The sequence below is a fragment of the Argiope bruennichi genome, chromosome 10, assembly GCF_947563725.1.
Source record: "Argiope bruennichi chromosome 10, qqArgBrue1.1, whole genome shotgun sequence".
NCBI lineage: Eukaryota > Metazoa > Arthropoda > Arachnida > Araneae > Araneidae > Argiope > Argiope bruennichi.
Window position 1 is genome coordinate 35,572,754 of NC_079160.1, and position 10,085 is coordinate 35,582,838.

Sequence of the window (10,085 nt, forward strand, 5' to 3'; positions counted from 1 at the left end):
ATTTTTTCACTTTTACGTGTGTGGATGTCATTTGTAAAAAGTTTATCTTTGCTTCAGGGGTGAAGGTGCAAATGTAGCCACTATAGCTCTGTGGTTAGAGCACTGGTCTTGTAAACCAGGTGTCGTGAGTTCAATCCTCACTGGTGGCTAGAGCATAGCGTATTTTTCACTTTTACGTGTGTGGATGTCATTTGTAAAAAGTTTATCCTTCCTTCAGGGCGAAGGTGCTAACGTAGCCACTATAGCTCGGTGGTTAGAGCACTGGTCTCGTAAACCAGGGGTCGTGAGTTCAATCCTCACTGGTGGCTAGATCAAAGCGTATTTTTTCACTTTTACGTGTGTCGATGTCATTTGTAAAAAGTTTATCTTTGCTTCAGGGCGAAGGTGCTAACGTAGCCACTATAGCTCAGTGGTTAGAGCACTGGTCTTGTAAACCAGGGGTCGTGAGTTCATTCCTCACTGGTGGCTAGAGCATAGCGTATTTTTTCACTTTTACGTGTGTGGATGTCATTGAAAAAAGTTTATCTTTGCTTCAGGGCGAAGGTGCTAACGTAGCCACTATAGCTCAGTGGTTAGAGCACTGTTCTTGTAAACCAGGGGTCGTGAGTCCAATCCTCACATGCTAGAGCAAAGCGTATTTTTTCACATTTACGTGTGTGGATGTCATTTGTAAAAAGTTTATCTTTGATTCAGGGGCGTGGGCGCTAACGTAGCCACTATAGCTCTGTGGTTAGAGCACTGGTCTTGTAAACCAGGTGTCGTGAGTTCTATCCTCAATGGTGGCTAGAGCATAGCGTATTTTTTCACTTTTACGTGTGTGGATGTCATTGTAAAAAGTTTATCTTTGCTTCAGGGAGAAGGTGCTAACGTAGCCACTATAGCTCAGTGGTTAGAGCACTGGTCTCGTACACCAGGGGTCGTGAGTTCAATCCTCACTGGTGGCTACACATAGCGTTTTCTTTCACTTTTACGTGTGTGAAATTCATTTGTAAAAAGTTTATCTTTGCTTCAGGGCGAAGGTGCTAACGTATCCACTATAGCTCAGTGGTTAGAGCACTGGTCTTGTAAACCAGGGGTCGTGAGTTCAATCCTCACTAGTGGCTACAGCATAGCGTATTCTTTCACTTTTACGTGTGTGGATGTAATTTGTAAAAAGTTTATCTTTGCTTCAGGGGCGAAGGTGCTAATGTAGCCACTATAGCTCTGTGGTTAGAGCACTGGTCTTGTAAACCAGGGGTCGTGAGTTCAATCCTCACTGGTGGCTAGAGCATAGCGTATTTTTTCACTTTTACGTGTGTGGATGTCATTGTAAAAAGTTTATCTTTGCTTCAGGGAGAAGGTGCTAACGTAGCCACTATAGCTCAGTGGTTAGAGCACTGGTCTCGTAAACCAGGGGTCATGAGTTCAATCCTCACATGCTAGAGCAAAGCGTATTTTTTCACATTTACGTGTGTGGATGTCATTTGTAAAAAGTTTATCTTTGCTTCAAGGGCGAAGGCGCTAACGTAGCCAATATAGCTCTGTGGTTAGAGCACTGGTCTTGTAAACCAGGGGTCGTGAGTTCTATCATCAATGGTGGCTAGAGCATAGCGTATTTTTTCACTTTTCCGTGTGTGGATGTCATTGTAAAAAGTTTATCTTTGCTTCAGGGAAAAGGTGCTAACGTAGCCACTATAGCTCAGTGGTTAGAGCACTGGTCTTGTAAACCAGGGGTAGTGAGTTCAATCCTCACTGGTGGTTAGAGCATAGCGTATTTTTTCACTTTTACGTGTGTGGATATCATTTGTAAAACGTTTATCTTTGCTTCAGGGCGTAGGCGCTAACGTAGCCACTTTAGCTCAGTGGTTTGAGCACTGGTCTCGTAAACCAGGGGTAGTGAGTTCAATCCTCACTGGTGGCTAGAGCAAAGCGTATTTTTTCACTTTTACGTGTGTGGATGTCATTTGTAAAAAGTTTCTCTTTGCTTCAGGGCGAAGGTGCTAACGTAGCCACTATAGCTCAGTGGTTAGAGCACTGGTCTCGTAAACCAGGGGTCGTGACTTCAATCCTCACTGGTGGCTACACATAGCGTTTTCTTTCACTTTTACGTGTGTGAAAGTCATTTGTAAAAAGTTTATCTTTGCTTCAGGGCGAAGGTGCTAACGTAGCCACTATAGCTCAGTGGTTAGAGCACTGGTCTTGTAAACCAGGGGTCGTGAGTTCAATCCTCACTAGTGGCTACAGCATAGCGTATTTTTTCACTTTTACGTGTGTGGATGTAATTTGTAAAAAGTTTATCTTTGCTTCAGGGGCGAAGGTGCTAATGTAGCCACTATAGCTCTGTGGTTAGAGCACTGGTCTTGTAAACCAGGGGTCGTGAGTTCAATCCTCACTGGCGGCTAGAGCATAGCGTATTTTTTCACTTTTACGTGTGTGGATGTCATTGTAAAAAGTTTATCTTTGCTTCAGGGAGAAGGTGCTAACGTAGCCACTATAGCTCAGTGGTTAGAGCACTGGTCTCGTAAACCAGGGGTCATGAGTTCAATCCTCACATGCTAGAGCAAAGCGTATTTTTTCACATTTACGTGTGTGGATGTCATTTGTAAAAAGTTTATCTTTGCTTCAAGGGCGAAGGCGCTAACGTAGCCAATATAGCTCTGTGGTTAGAGCACTGGTCTTGTAAACCAGGGGTCGTGAGTTCTATCATCAATGGTGGCTAGAGCATAGCGTATTTTTTCACTTTTCCGTGTGTGGATGTCATTGTAAAAAGTTTATCTTTGCTTCAGGGAGAAGGTGCTAACGTAGCCACTATAGCTCAGTGGTTAGAGCACTGGTCTTGTAAACCAGGGGTAGTGAGTTCAATCCTCACTGGTGGTTAGAGCATAGCGTATTTTTTCACTTTTACGTGTGTGGATATCATTTGTAAAACGTTTATCTTTGCTTCAGGGCGTAGGCGCTAACGTAGCCACTTTAGCTCAGTGGTTTGAGCACTGGTCTCGTAAACCAGGGGTAGTGAGTTCAATCCTCACTGGTGGCTAGAGCAAAGCGTATTTTTTCACTTTTACGTGTGTGGATGTCATTTGTAAAAAGTTTCTCTTTGCTTCAGGGCGAAGGTGCTAACGTAGCCACTATAGCTCAGTGGTTAGAGCACTGGTCTCGTAAACCAGGGGTCGTGAGTTCAATCCTCACTGGTGGCTACACATAGCGTTTTCTTTCACTTTTACGTGTGTGAAAGTCATTTGTAAAAAGTTTATCTTTGCTTCAGGGCGAAGGTGCTAACGTAGCCACTATAGCTCAGTGGTTAGAGCACTGGTCTTGTAAACCAGGGGTCGTGAGTTCAATCCTCACTAGTGGCTACAGCATAGCGTATTTTTTCACTTTTACGTGTGTGGATGTAATTTGTAAAAAGTTTATCTTTGCTTCAGGGGCGAAGGTGCTAATGTAGCCACTATAGCTCTGTGGTTAGAGCACTGGTCTTGTAAACCAGGGGTCGTGAGTTCAATCCTCACTGGTGGCTAGAGCATAGCGTATTTTTTCACTTTTACGTGTGTGGATGTCATTGTAAAAAGTTTATCTTTGCTTCAGGGGCGAAGGTGCTAACGTAGCCATCATAGCTCAGTGGTTAGAGCACTGGTCACGTAAACCAGGGGTCGTGAGTTCAATCCTCAATGGTGGCTAGAGCATAGCGTATTTTTTCACTTTTACGTGTGTGGATGTCATTTGTAAAAAGTTTATCTTTGCTTCAGGGGCGAAGGTGCTAACGTAGCCACTTTAGCTCTGTGGTTAGAGCACTGGTCTTGTAAACCAGGGGTCGTGAGTTCAATCCTCACTGGTGGCTAGAGCATAGCGTATTTTTTCACTTTTACGTGTGTGGATGTCATTGTAAAAAGTTTATCTTTGCTTCAGGGAGAAGGTGCTAACGTAGCCACTATAGCTCAGTGGTTAGAGCACTGGTCTCGTAAACCAGGGGTCATGAGTTCAATCCTCACATGCTAGAGCAAAGCGTATTTTTTCACATTTACGTGTGTGGATGTCATTTGTAAAAAGTTTATCTTTGCTTCAGGGGCGAAGGCGCTAACGTAGCCACTATAGCTCTGTGGTTAGAGCACTGGTCTTGTAAACCAGGGGTCGTGAGTTCTATCCTCAATGGTGGCTAGAGCATAGCGTATTTTTTCACTTTTACGTGTGTGGATGTCATTGTAAAAAGTTTATCTTTGCTTCAGGGAGAAGGTGCTAACGTAGCCACTATAGCTCAGTGGTTAGAGCACTGGTCTTGTAAACCAGGGGTAGTGAGTTCAATCCTCACTGGTGGCTAGAGCATAGCGTATTTTTTCACTTTTACGTGTGTGGATATCATTTGTAAAACGTTTATCTTTGCTTCAGGGCGAAGGCGCTCACGTAGCCACTTTAGCTCAGTGGTTTGAGCACTGGTCTCGTAAACCAGGGGTAGTGAGTTCAATCCTCACTGGTGGCTAGAGCAAAGCGTATTTTTTCACTTTTACGTGTGTGGATGTCATTTGTAAAAAGTTTCTCTTTGCTTCAGGGCGAAGGTGCTAACGTAGCCACTATAGCTCAGTGGTTAGAGCACTGGTCTCGTAAACCAGGGGTCGTGAGTTCAATCCTCACTGGTGGCTACACATAGCGTTTTCTTTCACTTTTACGTGTGTGAAAGTCATTTGTAAAAAGTTTATCTTTGCTTCAGGGCGAAGGTGCTAACGTAGCCACTATAGCTCAGTGGTTAGAGCAATGGTCTTGTAAACCAGGGGGCGTGAGTTTCGTGAGTTCAATCCTCTCTGGTGGCTAGAGCATAGCGTATTTCTTCACTTTTACGTGTGTGGATGTAATTTGTAAAAAGTTTCTCTTTGCTTCAGGGGCGAAGGTGCTAATGTAGCCACTGTAGCTCTGTAGTTAGAGCACTGGTCTTGTAAACCAGGGGTCGTGAGTTCAATCCTCACTGGTGGCTAGAGCATAGCGTATTTTTTCACTTTTACGTGTGTGGATGTCATTGTAAAAAGTTTATCTTTGCTTCAGGGAGAAGGTGCTAACGTAGCCACTATAGCTCAGTGGTTAGAGCACTGTTTTTGTAAACCAGGTGTCGTGAGTTCAATCCTCACTGGTGGCTAGAGCATAGCGTATTTTTTCACTTTTACGTGTGTGGATGTCATTGTAAAAAGTTTATCTTTGCTTCAGGGGCGAAGGTGCTAACGTAGCCATCATAGCTCAGTGGTTAGAGCACTGGTCACGTAAACCAGGGGTCGTGAGTTCAATCCTCAATGGTGGCTAGAGCATAGCGTATTTTTTCACTTTTACGTGTGTGGATGTCATTTGTAAAAAGTTTATCTTTGCTTCAGGGGCGAAGGTGCTAACGTAGCCACTTTAGCTCTGTGGTTAGAGCACTGGTCTTGTAAACCAGGGGTCGTGAGTTCAATCCTCACTGGTGGCTAGAGCATAGCGTATTTTTTCACTTTTACGTGTGTGGATGTCATTGTAAAAAGTTTATCTTTGCTTCAGGGAGAAGGTGCTAACGTAGCCACTATAGCTCAGTGGTTAGAGCACTGGTCTCGTAAACCAGGGGTCATGAGTTCAATCCTCACATGCTAGAGCAAAGCGTATTTTTTCACATTTACGTGTGTGGATGTCATTTGTAAAAAGTTTATCTTTGCTTCAGGGGCGAATGCGCTAACGTAGCCACTATAGCTCTGTGGTTAGAGCACTGGTCTTGTAAACCAGGGGTCGTGAGTTCTATCCTCAATGGTGGCTAGAGCATAGCGTATTTTTTCACTTTTACGTGTGTGGATGTCATTGTAAAAAGTTTATCTTTGCTTCAGGGAGAAGGTGCTAACGTAGCCACTATAGCTCAGTGGTTAGAGCACTGGTCTTGTAAACCAGGGGTAGTGAGTTCAATCCTCACTGGTGGCTAGAGCATAGCGTATTTTTTCACTTTTACGTGTGTGGATATCATTTGTAAAACGTTTATCTTTGCTTCAGGGCGAAGGCGCTCACGTAGCCACTTTAGCTCAGTGGTTTGAGCACTGGTCTCGTAAACCAGGGGTAGTGAGTTCAATCCTCACTGGTGGCTAGAGCAAAGCGTATTTTTTCACTTTTACGTGTGTGGATGTCATTTGTAAAAAGTTTCTCTTTGCTTCAGGGCGAAGGTGCTAACGTAGCCACTATAGCTCAGTGGTTAGAGCACTGGTCTCGTAAACCAGGGGTCGTGAGTTCAATCCTCACTGGTGGCTACACATAGCGTTTTCTTTCACTTTTACGTGTGTGAAAGTCATTTGTAAAAAGTTTATCTTTGCTTCAGGGCGAAGGTGCTAACGTAGCCACTATAGCTCAGTGGTTAGAGCAATGGTCTTGTAAACCAGGGGGCGTGAGTTCAATCCTCACTAGTGGCTACAGCATAGCGTATTTTTTCACTTTTACGTGTGTGGATGTAATTTGTAAAAAGTTTATCTTTGCTTCAGGGGCGAAGGTGCTAATGTAGCCACTATAGCTCTGTGGTTAGAGCACTGGTCTTGTAAACCAGGGGTCGTGAGTTCAATCCTCACTGGTGGCTAGAGCATAGCGTATTTTTTCACTTTTACGTGTGTGGATGTCATTTGTAAAAAGTTTATCTTTGCTTCAGGGGCGAAGGTGCTAACGTAGCCACTATAGCTCTGTGATTAGAGCACTGGTCTTGTAAACCAGGGGTCGTGAGTTCAATCCTCACTGGTGGCTAGAGCATAGCGTATTTTTTCACTTTTACGTGTGTGGATGTCATTGTAAAAAGTTTATCTTTGCTTCAGGGCGAAGGTGCTAACGTAGCCACTATAGCTCAGTGGTTAGAGCACTGGTCTTGTAAACCAGGGGTCGTGAGTTCAATCCTCACTGGTGGCTAGAGCATAGCGTATTTTTTCACTTTTACGTGTGTGGATATCATTTGTAAAACGTTTATCTCTGCTTCAGGGCGAAGGTGCTAACGTAGCCACTTTAGCTCAGTGGTTAGAGCACTGGTCTCGTAAACCAGGGGTCGTGAGTTCAATCCTCACTGGTGGCTAGAGCATAGCCTATTTTTTCACTTTTACGTGTGTGGATGTCATTTGTAAAAAGTTTATCTTTCCTTCAGGGCGAAGGTGCTAACGTAGCCACTATAGCTCAGTGGCCACTATAGCTCAGTGGTTAGAGCACTGGTCTTGTAAACCAGGGGTCGTGAGTTCAATCCTCACTGGTGGCTACACATAGCGTTTTCTTTCACTTTTACGTGTGTGAAAGTCATTTGTAAAAAGTTTATCTTTGCTTCAGGGCGAAGGTGCTAACGTAGCCACTATAGCTCTGTGGTTAGAGCAATGGTCTTGTAAACCAGGGGGCGTGAGTTCAATCCTCACTAGTGGCTACAGCATAGCGTATTTTTTCACTTTTACGTGTGTGGATGTAATTTGTAAAAAGTTTATCTTTGCTTCAGGGGCGAAGGTGCTAATGTAGCCACTATAGCTCTGTGGTTAGAGCACTGGTCTTGTAAACCAGGGGTCGTGAGTTCAATCCTCACTGGTGGCTAGAGCATAGCGTATTTTTTCACTTATACGTGTGTGGATGTCATTGTAAAAAGTTTATCTTTGCTTCAGGGAGAAGGTGCTAACGTAGCCACTATAGCTCAGTGGTTAGAGCAATGGTCTTCTAAATTAGGTGTCGTGAGTTCAATCCTCACTGGTGGCTAGAGCATAGCGTATTTTTTCACTTTTACGTGTGTGGATGTCATTGTAAAAAGTTTATCTTTGCTTCAGGGGCGAAGGTGCTAACGTAGCCATCATAGCTCAGTGGTTAGAGCACTGGTCTCGTAAACCAGGGGTCGTGAGTTCAATCCTCAATGGTGGCTAGAGCATAGCGTATTTTTTCACTTTTACGTGTGTGGATGTCATTTGTAAAAAGTTTATCTTTGCTTCAGGGGCGAAGGTGCTAACGTAGCCACTTTAGCTCTGTGGTTAGAGCACTGGTCTTGTAAACCAGGGGTCGTGAGTTCAATTCTCACTGGTGGCTAGAGCATAGCGTATTTTTTCACTTTTACGTGTGTGGATGTCATTGTAAAAAGTTTATCTTTGCTTCAGGGAGAAGGTGCTAACGTAGCCACTATAGCTCAGTGGTTAGAGCACTGGTTTGTAAACCAGGTGTCGTGAGTTCAATCCTCACTGGTGGCTAGAGCATAGCGTAATTTTTCACTTTTACGTGTGTGGATGTCATTGTAAAAAGTTTATCTTTGCTTCAGGGAGAAGGTGCTAACGTAGCCACTATAGCTCAGTGGTTAGAGCACTGGTCTTGTAAACCAGGGTTAGTGAGTTCAATCCTCACTGGTGGCTAGAGCATAGCGTATTTTTTCACTTTTACGTGTGTGGATGTCATTGTAAAAAGTTTATCTTTGCTTCAGGGAGAAGGTGCTAACGTAGCCACTATAGCTCAGTGGTTAGAGCACTGGTCTTGTAAACCAGGTGTCGGGAGTTCAATCCTCACTGGTGGCTAGAGCATAGCGTAATTTTTCACTTTTACGTGTGTGGATGTCATTGTAAAAAGTTTATCTTTGCTTCAGGGAGAAGGTGCTAAAGTAGCCACTATAGCTCAGTGGTTAGAGCACTGGTCTTGTAAACCAGGGTTAGTGAGTTCAATCCTCACTGGTGGCTAGAGCATAGCGTATTTTTTCACTTTTACGTGTGTGGATATCATTTGTAAAACGTTTATCTTTGCTTCAGGGCGAAGGCGCTAACGTAGCCACTTTAGCTCAGTGGTTTGAGCACTGGTCTCGTAAACCAGGGGTAGTGAGTTCAATCCTCACTGGTGGCTAGAGCAAAGCGTATTTTTTCACTTTTACGTGTGTGGATGTCATTTGTAAAAAGTTTATCTTTGCTTCAGGGCGAAGGTGCTAACGTAGCCACTATAGCTCAGTGGTTAGAGCACTGGTCTCGTAAACCAGGGGTCGTGAGTTCAATCCTCACTGGTGGCTACACATAGCGTTTTCTTTCACTTTTACGTGTGTGAAAGTCATTTGTAAAAAGTTTATCTTTGCTTCAGGGCGAAGGTGCTAACGTAGCCACTATAGCTCAGTGGTTAGAGCAATGGTCTTGTAAACCAGGGGTCGTGAGTTCAATCCTCACTAGTGGCTACAGCATAGCGTATTTTTTCACTTTTACGTGTGTGGATGTCATTGTAAAAAGTTTATCTTTGCTTCAGGGAGAAGGTGCTAACGTAGCCACTATAGCTCAGTGGTTAGAGCACTGGTTTGTAAACCAGGTGTCGTGAGTTCAATCCTCACTGGTGGCTAGAGCATAGCGTAATTTTTCACTTTTACGTGTGTGGATGTCATTGTAAAAAGTTTATCTTTGCTTCAGGGAGAAGGTGCTAACGTAGCCACTATAGCTCAGTGGTTAGAGCACTGGTCTTGTAAACCAGGGTTAGTGAGTTCAATCCTCACTGGTGGCTAGAGCATAGCGTATTTTTTCACTTTTACGTGTGTGGATGTCATTGTAAAAAGTTTATCTTTGCTTCAGGGAGAAGGTGCTAACGTAGCCACTATAGCTCAGTGGTTAGAGCACTGGTCTTGTAAACCAGGGTTAGTGAGTTCAATCCTCACTGGTGGCTAGAGCATAGCGTATTTTTTCACTTTTACGTGTGTGGATATCATTTGTAAAACGTTTATCTTTGCTTCAGGGCGAAGGCGCTAACGTAGCCACTTTAGCTCAGTGGTTTGAGCACTGGTCTCGTAAACCAGGGGTAGTGAGTTCAATCCTCACTGGTGGCTAGAGCAAAGCGTATTTTTTCACTTTTACGTGTGTGGATGTCATTTGTAAAAAGTTTATCTTTGCTTCAGGGCGAAGGTGCTAACGTAGCCACTATAGCTCAGTGGTTAGAGCACTGGTCTCGTAAACCAGGGGTCGTGAGTTCAATCCTCACTGGTGGCTACACATAGCGTTTTCTTTCACTTTTACGTGTGTGAAAGTCATTTGTAAAAAGTTTATCTTTGCTTCAGGGCGAAGGTGCTAACGTAGCCACTATAGCTCAGTGGTTAGAGCAATGGTCTTGTAAACCAGGGGTCGTGAGTTCAATCCTCACTAGTGGCTAGAGCATAGCGTATTTTTTCA

General features: G+C 43.9%; 52 non-coding genes across 52 annotated transcripts; all 52 read left to right on the plus strand.

The window, feature by feature from the left end:
• The first annotated feature begins 76 nt into the window (after positions 1–76).
• Positions 77–149, plus strand: Trnat-ugu (transfer RNA threonine (anticodon UGU)). The gene has a single exon. It is a non-coding gene; the product is annotated as a tRNA-Thr (tRNA).
• Positions 150–235: 86 nt separating this feature from the next.
• On the plus strand, positions 236–308 carry Trnat-cgu (transfer RNA threonine (anticodon CGU)). Its single transcript has one exon. It is a non-coding gene; the product is annotated as a tRNA-Thr (tRNA).
• An 87-nt stretch (positions 309–395) lies between these two features.
• On the plus strand, positions 396–468 carry Trnat-ugu (transfer RNA threonine (anticodon UGU)). The gene has a single exon. It is a non-coding gene; the product is annotated as a tRNA-Thr (tRNA).
• Positions 469–871: 403 nt separating this feature from the next.
• Positions 872–944, plus strand: Trnat-cgu (transfer RNA threonine (anticodon CGU)). Its single transcript has one exon. It is a non-coding gene; the product is annotated as a tRNA-Thr (tRNA).
• Positions 945–1,030: 86 nt separating this feature from the next.
• Positions 1,031–1,103, plus strand: Trnat-ugu (transfer RNA threonine (anticodon UGU)). The gene has a single exon. It is a non-coding gene; the product is annotated as a tRNA-Thr (tRNA).
• An 88-nt stretch (positions 1,104–1,191) lies between these two features.
• On the plus strand, positions 1,192–1,264 carry Trnat-ugu (transfer RNA threonine (anticodon UGU)). The gene has a single exon. It is a non-coding gene; the product is annotated as a tRNA-Thr (tRNA).
• A 403-nt stretch (positions 1,265–1,667) lies between these two features.
• Positions 1,668–1,740, plus strand: Trnat-ugu (transfer RNA threonine (anticodon UGU)). Its single transcript has one exon. It is a non-coding gene; the product is annotated as a tRNA-Thr (tRNA).
• Positions 1,741–1,827: 87 nt separating this feature from the next.
• Trnat-cgu (transfer RNA threonine (anticodon CGU)) lies at positions 1,828–1,900 on the plus strand. The gene has a single exon. It is a non-coding gene; the product is annotated as a tRNA-Thr (tRNA).
• An 87-nt stretch (positions 1,901–1,987) lies between these two features.
• On the plus strand, positions 1,988–2,060 carry Trnat-cgu (transfer RNA threonine (anticodon CGU)). The gene has a single exon. It is a non-coding gene; the product is annotated as a tRNA-Thr (tRNA).
• Positions 2,061–2,146: 86 nt separating this feature from the next.
• Positions 2,147–2,219, plus strand: Trnat-ugu (transfer RNA threonine (anticodon UGU)). The gene has a single exon. It is a non-coding gene; the product is annotated as a tRNA-Thr (tRNA).
• An 88-nt stretch (positions 2,220–2,307) lies between these two features.
• Positions 2,308–2,380, plus strand: Trnat-ugu (transfer RNA threonine (anticodon UGU)). Its single transcript has one exon. It is a non-coding gene; the product is annotated as a tRNA-Thr (tRNA).
• A 403-nt stretch (positions 2,381–2,783) lies between these two features.
• Trnat-ugu (transfer RNA threonine (anticodon UGU)) lies at positions 2,784–2,856 on the plus strand. The gene has a single exon. It is a non-coding gene; the product is annotated as a tRNA-Thr (tRNA).
• Positions 2,857–2,943: 87 nt separating this feature from the next.
• Trnat-cgu (transfer RNA threonine (anticodon CGU)) lies at positions 2,944–3,016 on the plus strand. The gene has a single exon. It is a non-coding gene; the product is annotated as a tRNA-Thr (tRNA).
• Positions 3,017–3,103: 87 nt separating this feature from the next.
• On the plus strand, positions 3,104–3,176 carry Trnat-cgu (transfer RNA threonine (anticodon CGU)). The gene has a single exon. It is a non-coding gene; the product is annotated as a tRNA-Thr (tRNA).
• An 86-nt stretch (positions 3,177–3,262) lies between these two features.
• Trnat-ugu (transfer RNA threonine (anticodon UGU)) lies at positions 3,263–3,335 on the plus strand. The gene has a single exon. It is a non-coding gene; the product is annotated as a tRNA-Thr (tRNA).
• An 88-nt stretch (positions 3,336–3,423) lies between these two features.
• On the plus strand, positions 3,424–3,496 carry Trnat-ugu (transfer RNA threonine (anticodon UGU)). Its single transcript has one exon. It is a non-coding gene; the product is annotated as a tRNA-Thr (tRNA).
• An 87-nt stretch (positions 3,497–3,583) lies between these two features.
• Positions 3,584–3,656, plus strand: Trnat-cgu (transfer RNA threonine (anticodon CGU)). Its single transcript has one exon. It is a non-coding gene; the product is annotated as a tRNA-Thr (tRNA).
• An 88-nt stretch (positions 3,657–3,744) lies between these two features.
• Positions 3,745–3,817, plus strand: Trnat-ugu (transfer RNA threonine (anticodon UGU)). Its single transcript has one exon. It is a non-coding gene; the product is annotated as a tRNA-Thr (tRNA).
• A 403-nt stretch (positions 3,818–4,220) lies between these two features.
• Trnat-ugu (transfer RNA threonine (anticodon UGU)) lies at positions 4,221–4,293 on the plus strand. Its single transcript has one exon. It is a non-coding gene; the product is annotated as a tRNA-Thr (tRNA).
• Positions 4,294–4,380: 87 nt separating this feature from the next.
• Trnat-cgu (transfer RNA threonine (anticodon CGU)) lies at positions 4,381–4,453 on the plus strand. Its single transcript has one exon. It is a non-coding gene; the product is annotated as a tRNA-Thr (tRNA).
• An 87-nt stretch (positions 4,454–4,540) lies between these two features.
• On the plus strand, positions 4,541–4,613 carry Trnat-cgu (transfer RNA threonine (anticodon CGU)). Its single transcript has one exon. It is a non-coding gene; the product is annotated as a tRNA-Thr (tRNA).
• An 86-nt stretch (positions 4,614–4,699) lies between these two features.
• On the plus strand, positions 4,700–4,781 carry Trnat-ugu (transfer RNA threonine (anticodon UGU)). Its single transcript has one exon. It is a non-coding gene; the product is annotated as a tRNA-Thr (tRNA).
• An 88-nt stretch (positions 4,782–4,869) lies between these two features.
• Trnat-ugu (transfer RNA threonine (anticodon UGU)) lies at positions 4,870–4,942 on the plus strand. Its single transcript has one exon. It is a non-coding gene; the product is annotated as a tRNA-Thr (tRNA).
• An 86-nt stretch (positions 4,943–5,028) lies between these two features.
• Trnat-ugu (transfer RNA threonine (anticodon UGU)) lies at positions 5,029–5,101 on the plus strand. The gene has a single exon. It is a non-coding gene; the product is annotated as a tRNA-Thr (tRNA).
• An 87-nt stretch (positions 5,102–5,188) lies between these two features.
• On the plus strand, positions 5,189–5,261 carry Trnat-cgu (transfer RNA threonine (anticodon CGU)). Its single transcript has one exon. It is a non-coding gene; the product is annotated as a tRNA-Thr (tRNA).
• Positions 5,262–5,349: 88 nt separating this feature from the next.
• On the plus strand, positions 5,350–5,422 carry Trnat-ugu (transfer RNA threonine (anticodon UGU)). Its single transcript has one exon. It is a non-coding gene; the product is annotated as a tRNA-Thr (tRNA).
• Positions 5,423–5,500: 78 nt separating this feature from the next.
• Trnat-cgu (transfer RNA threonine (anticodon CGU)) lies at positions 5,501–5,581 on the plus strand. Its single transcript has one exon. It is a non-coding gene; the product is annotated as a tRNA-Thr (tRNA).
• Positions 5,582–5,825: 244 nt separating this feature from the next.
• Trnat-ugu (transfer RNA threonine (anticodon UGU)) lies at positions 5,826–5,898 on the plus strand. The gene has a single exon. It is a non-coding gene; the product is annotated as a tRNA-Thr (tRNA).
• Positions 5,899–5,985: 87 nt separating this feature from the next.
• Trnat-cgu (transfer RNA threonine (anticodon CGU)) lies at positions 5,986–6,058 on the plus strand. Its single transcript has one exon. It is a non-coding gene; the product is annotated as a tRNA-Thr (tRNA).
• Positions 6,059–6,145: 87 nt separating this feature from the next.
• On the plus strand, positions 6,146–6,218 carry Trnat-cgu (transfer RNA threonine (anticodon CGU)). The gene has a single exon. It is a non-coding gene; the product is annotated as a tRNA-Thr (tRNA).
• Positions 6,219–6,304: 86 nt separating this feature from the next.
• On the plus strand, positions 6,305–6,377 carry Trnat-ugu (transfer RNA threonine (anticodon UGU)). The gene has a single exon. It is a non-coding gene; the product is annotated as a tRNA-Thr (tRNA).
• Positions 6,378–6,465: 88 nt separating this feature from the next.
• Positions 6,466–6,538, plus strand: Trnat-ugu (transfer RNA threonine (anticodon UGU)). The gene has a single exon. It is a non-coding gene; the product is annotated as a tRNA-Thr (tRNA).
• An 88-nt stretch (positions 6,539–6,626) lies between these two features.
• Positions 6,627–6,699, plus strand: Trnat-ugu (transfer RNA threonine (anticodon UGU)). The gene has a single exon. It is a non-coding gene; the product is annotated as a tRNA-Thr (tRNA).
• Positions 6,700–6,785: 86 nt separating this feature from the next.
• Trnat-ugu (transfer RNA threonine (anticodon UGU)) lies at positions 6,786–6,858 on the plus strand. Its single transcript has one exon. It is a non-coding gene; the product is annotated as a tRNA-Thr (tRNA).
• An 87-nt stretch (positions 6,859–6,945) lies between these two features.
• Trnat-cgu (transfer RNA threonine (anticodon CGU)) lies at positions 6,946–7,018 on the plus strand. The gene has a single exon. It is a non-coding gene; the product is annotated as a tRNA-Thr (tRNA).
• A 104-nt stretch (positions 7,019–7,122) lies between these two features.
• On the plus strand, positions 7,123–7,195 carry Trnat-ugu (transfer RNA threonine (anticodon UGU)). Its single transcript has one exon. It is a non-coding gene; the product is annotated as a tRNA-Thr (tRNA).
• An 86-nt stretch (positions 7,196–7,281) lies between these two features.
• Trnat-ugu (transfer RNA threonine (anticodon UGU)) lies at positions 7,282–7,354 on the plus strand. The gene has a single exon. It is a non-coding gene; the product is annotated as a tRNA-Thr (tRNA).
• Positions 7,355–7,442: 88 nt separating this feature from the next.
• Trnat-ugu (transfer RNA threonine (anticodon UGU)) lies at positions 7,443–7,515 on the plus strand. Its single transcript has one exon. It is a non-coding gene; the product is annotated as a tRNA-Thr (tRNA).
• Positions 7,516–7,601: 86 nt separating this feature from the next.
• On the plus strand, positions 7,602–7,674 carry Trnar-ucu (transfer RNA arginine (anticodon UCU)). Its single transcript has one exon. It is a non-coding gene; the product is annotated as a tRNA-Arg (tRNA).
• Positions 7,675–7,761: 87 nt separating this feature from the next.
• Positions 7,762–7,834, plus strand: Trnat-cgu (transfer RNA threonine (anticodon CGU)). The gene has a single exon. It is a non-coding gene; the product is annotated as a tRNA-Thr (tRNA).
• Positions 7,835–7,922: 88 nt separating this feature from the next.
• On the plus strand, positions 7,923–7,995 carry Trnat-ugu (transfer RNA threonine (anticodon UGU)). Its single transcript has one exon. It is a non-coding gene; the product is annotated as a tRNA-Thr (tRNA).
• A 244-nt stretch (positions 7,996–8,239) lies between these two features.
• Positions 8,240–8,312, plus strand: Trnat-ugu (transfer RNA threonine (anticodon UGU)). Its single transcript has one exon. It is a non-coding gene; the product is annotated as a tRNA-Thr (tRNA).
• An 86-nt stretch (positions 8,313–8,398) lies between these two features.
• On the plus strand, positions 8,399–8,471 carry Trnat-ugu (transfer RNA threonine (anticodon UGU)). The gene has a single exon. It is a non-coding gene; the product is annotated as a tRNA-Thr (tRNA).
• Positions 8,472–8,557: 86 nt separating this feature from the next.
• Trnat-ugu (transfer RNA threonine (anticodon UGU)) lies at positions 8,558–8,630 on the plus strand. Its single transcript has one exon. It is a non-coding gene; the product is annotated as a tRNA-Thr (tRNA).
• An 87-nt stretch (positions 8,631–8,717) lies between these two features.
• On the plus strand, positions 8,718–8,790 carry Trnat-cgu (transfer RNA threonine (anticodon CGU)). The gene has a single exon. It is a non-coding gene; the product is annotated as a tRNA-Thr (tRNA).
• An 87-nt stretch (positions 8,791–8,877) lies between these two features.
• Positions 8,878–8,950, plus strand: Trnat-cgu (transfer RNA threonine (anticodon CGU)). The gene has a single exon. It is a non-coding gene; the product is annotated as a tRNA-Thr (tRNA).
• Positions 8,951–9,036: 86 nt separating this feature from the next.
• On the plus strand, positions 9,037–9,109 carry Trnat-ugu (transfer RNA threonine (anticodon UGU)). The gene has a single exon. It is a non-coding gene; the product is annotated as a tRNA-Thr (tRNA).
• Positions 9,110–9,353: 244 nt separating this feature from the next.
• On the plus strand, positions 9,354–9,426 carry Trnat-ugu (transfer RNA threonine (anticodon UGU)). The gene has a single exon. It is a non-coding gene; the product is annotated as a tRNA-Thr (tRNA).
• An 86-nt stretch (positions 9,427–9,512) lies between these two features.
• Trnat-ugu (transfer RNA threonine (anticodon UGU)) lies at positions 9,513–9,585 on the plus strand. Its single transcript has one exon. It is a non-coding gene; the product is annotated as a tRNA-Thr (tRNA).
• An 87-nt stretch (positions 9,586–9,672) lies between these two features.
• On the plus strand, positions 9,673–9,745 carry Trnat-cgu (transfer RNA threonine (anticodon CGU)). The gene has a single exon. It is a non-coding gene; the product is annotated as a tRNA-Thr (tRNA).
• Positions 9,746–9,832: 87 nt separating this feature from the next.
• Trnat-cgu (transfer RNA threonine (anticodon CGU)) lies at positions 9,833–9,905 on the plus strand. The gene has a single exon. It is a non-coding gene; the product is annotated as a tRNA-Thr (tRNA).
• Positions 9,906–9,991: 86 nt separating this feature from the next.
• Trnat-ugu (transfer RNA threonine (anticodon UGU)) lies at positions 9,992–10,064 on the plus strand. Its single transcript has one exon. It is a non-coding gene; the product is annotated as a tRNA-Thr (tRNA).
• Positions 10,065–10,085: the final 21 nt, after the last annotated feature.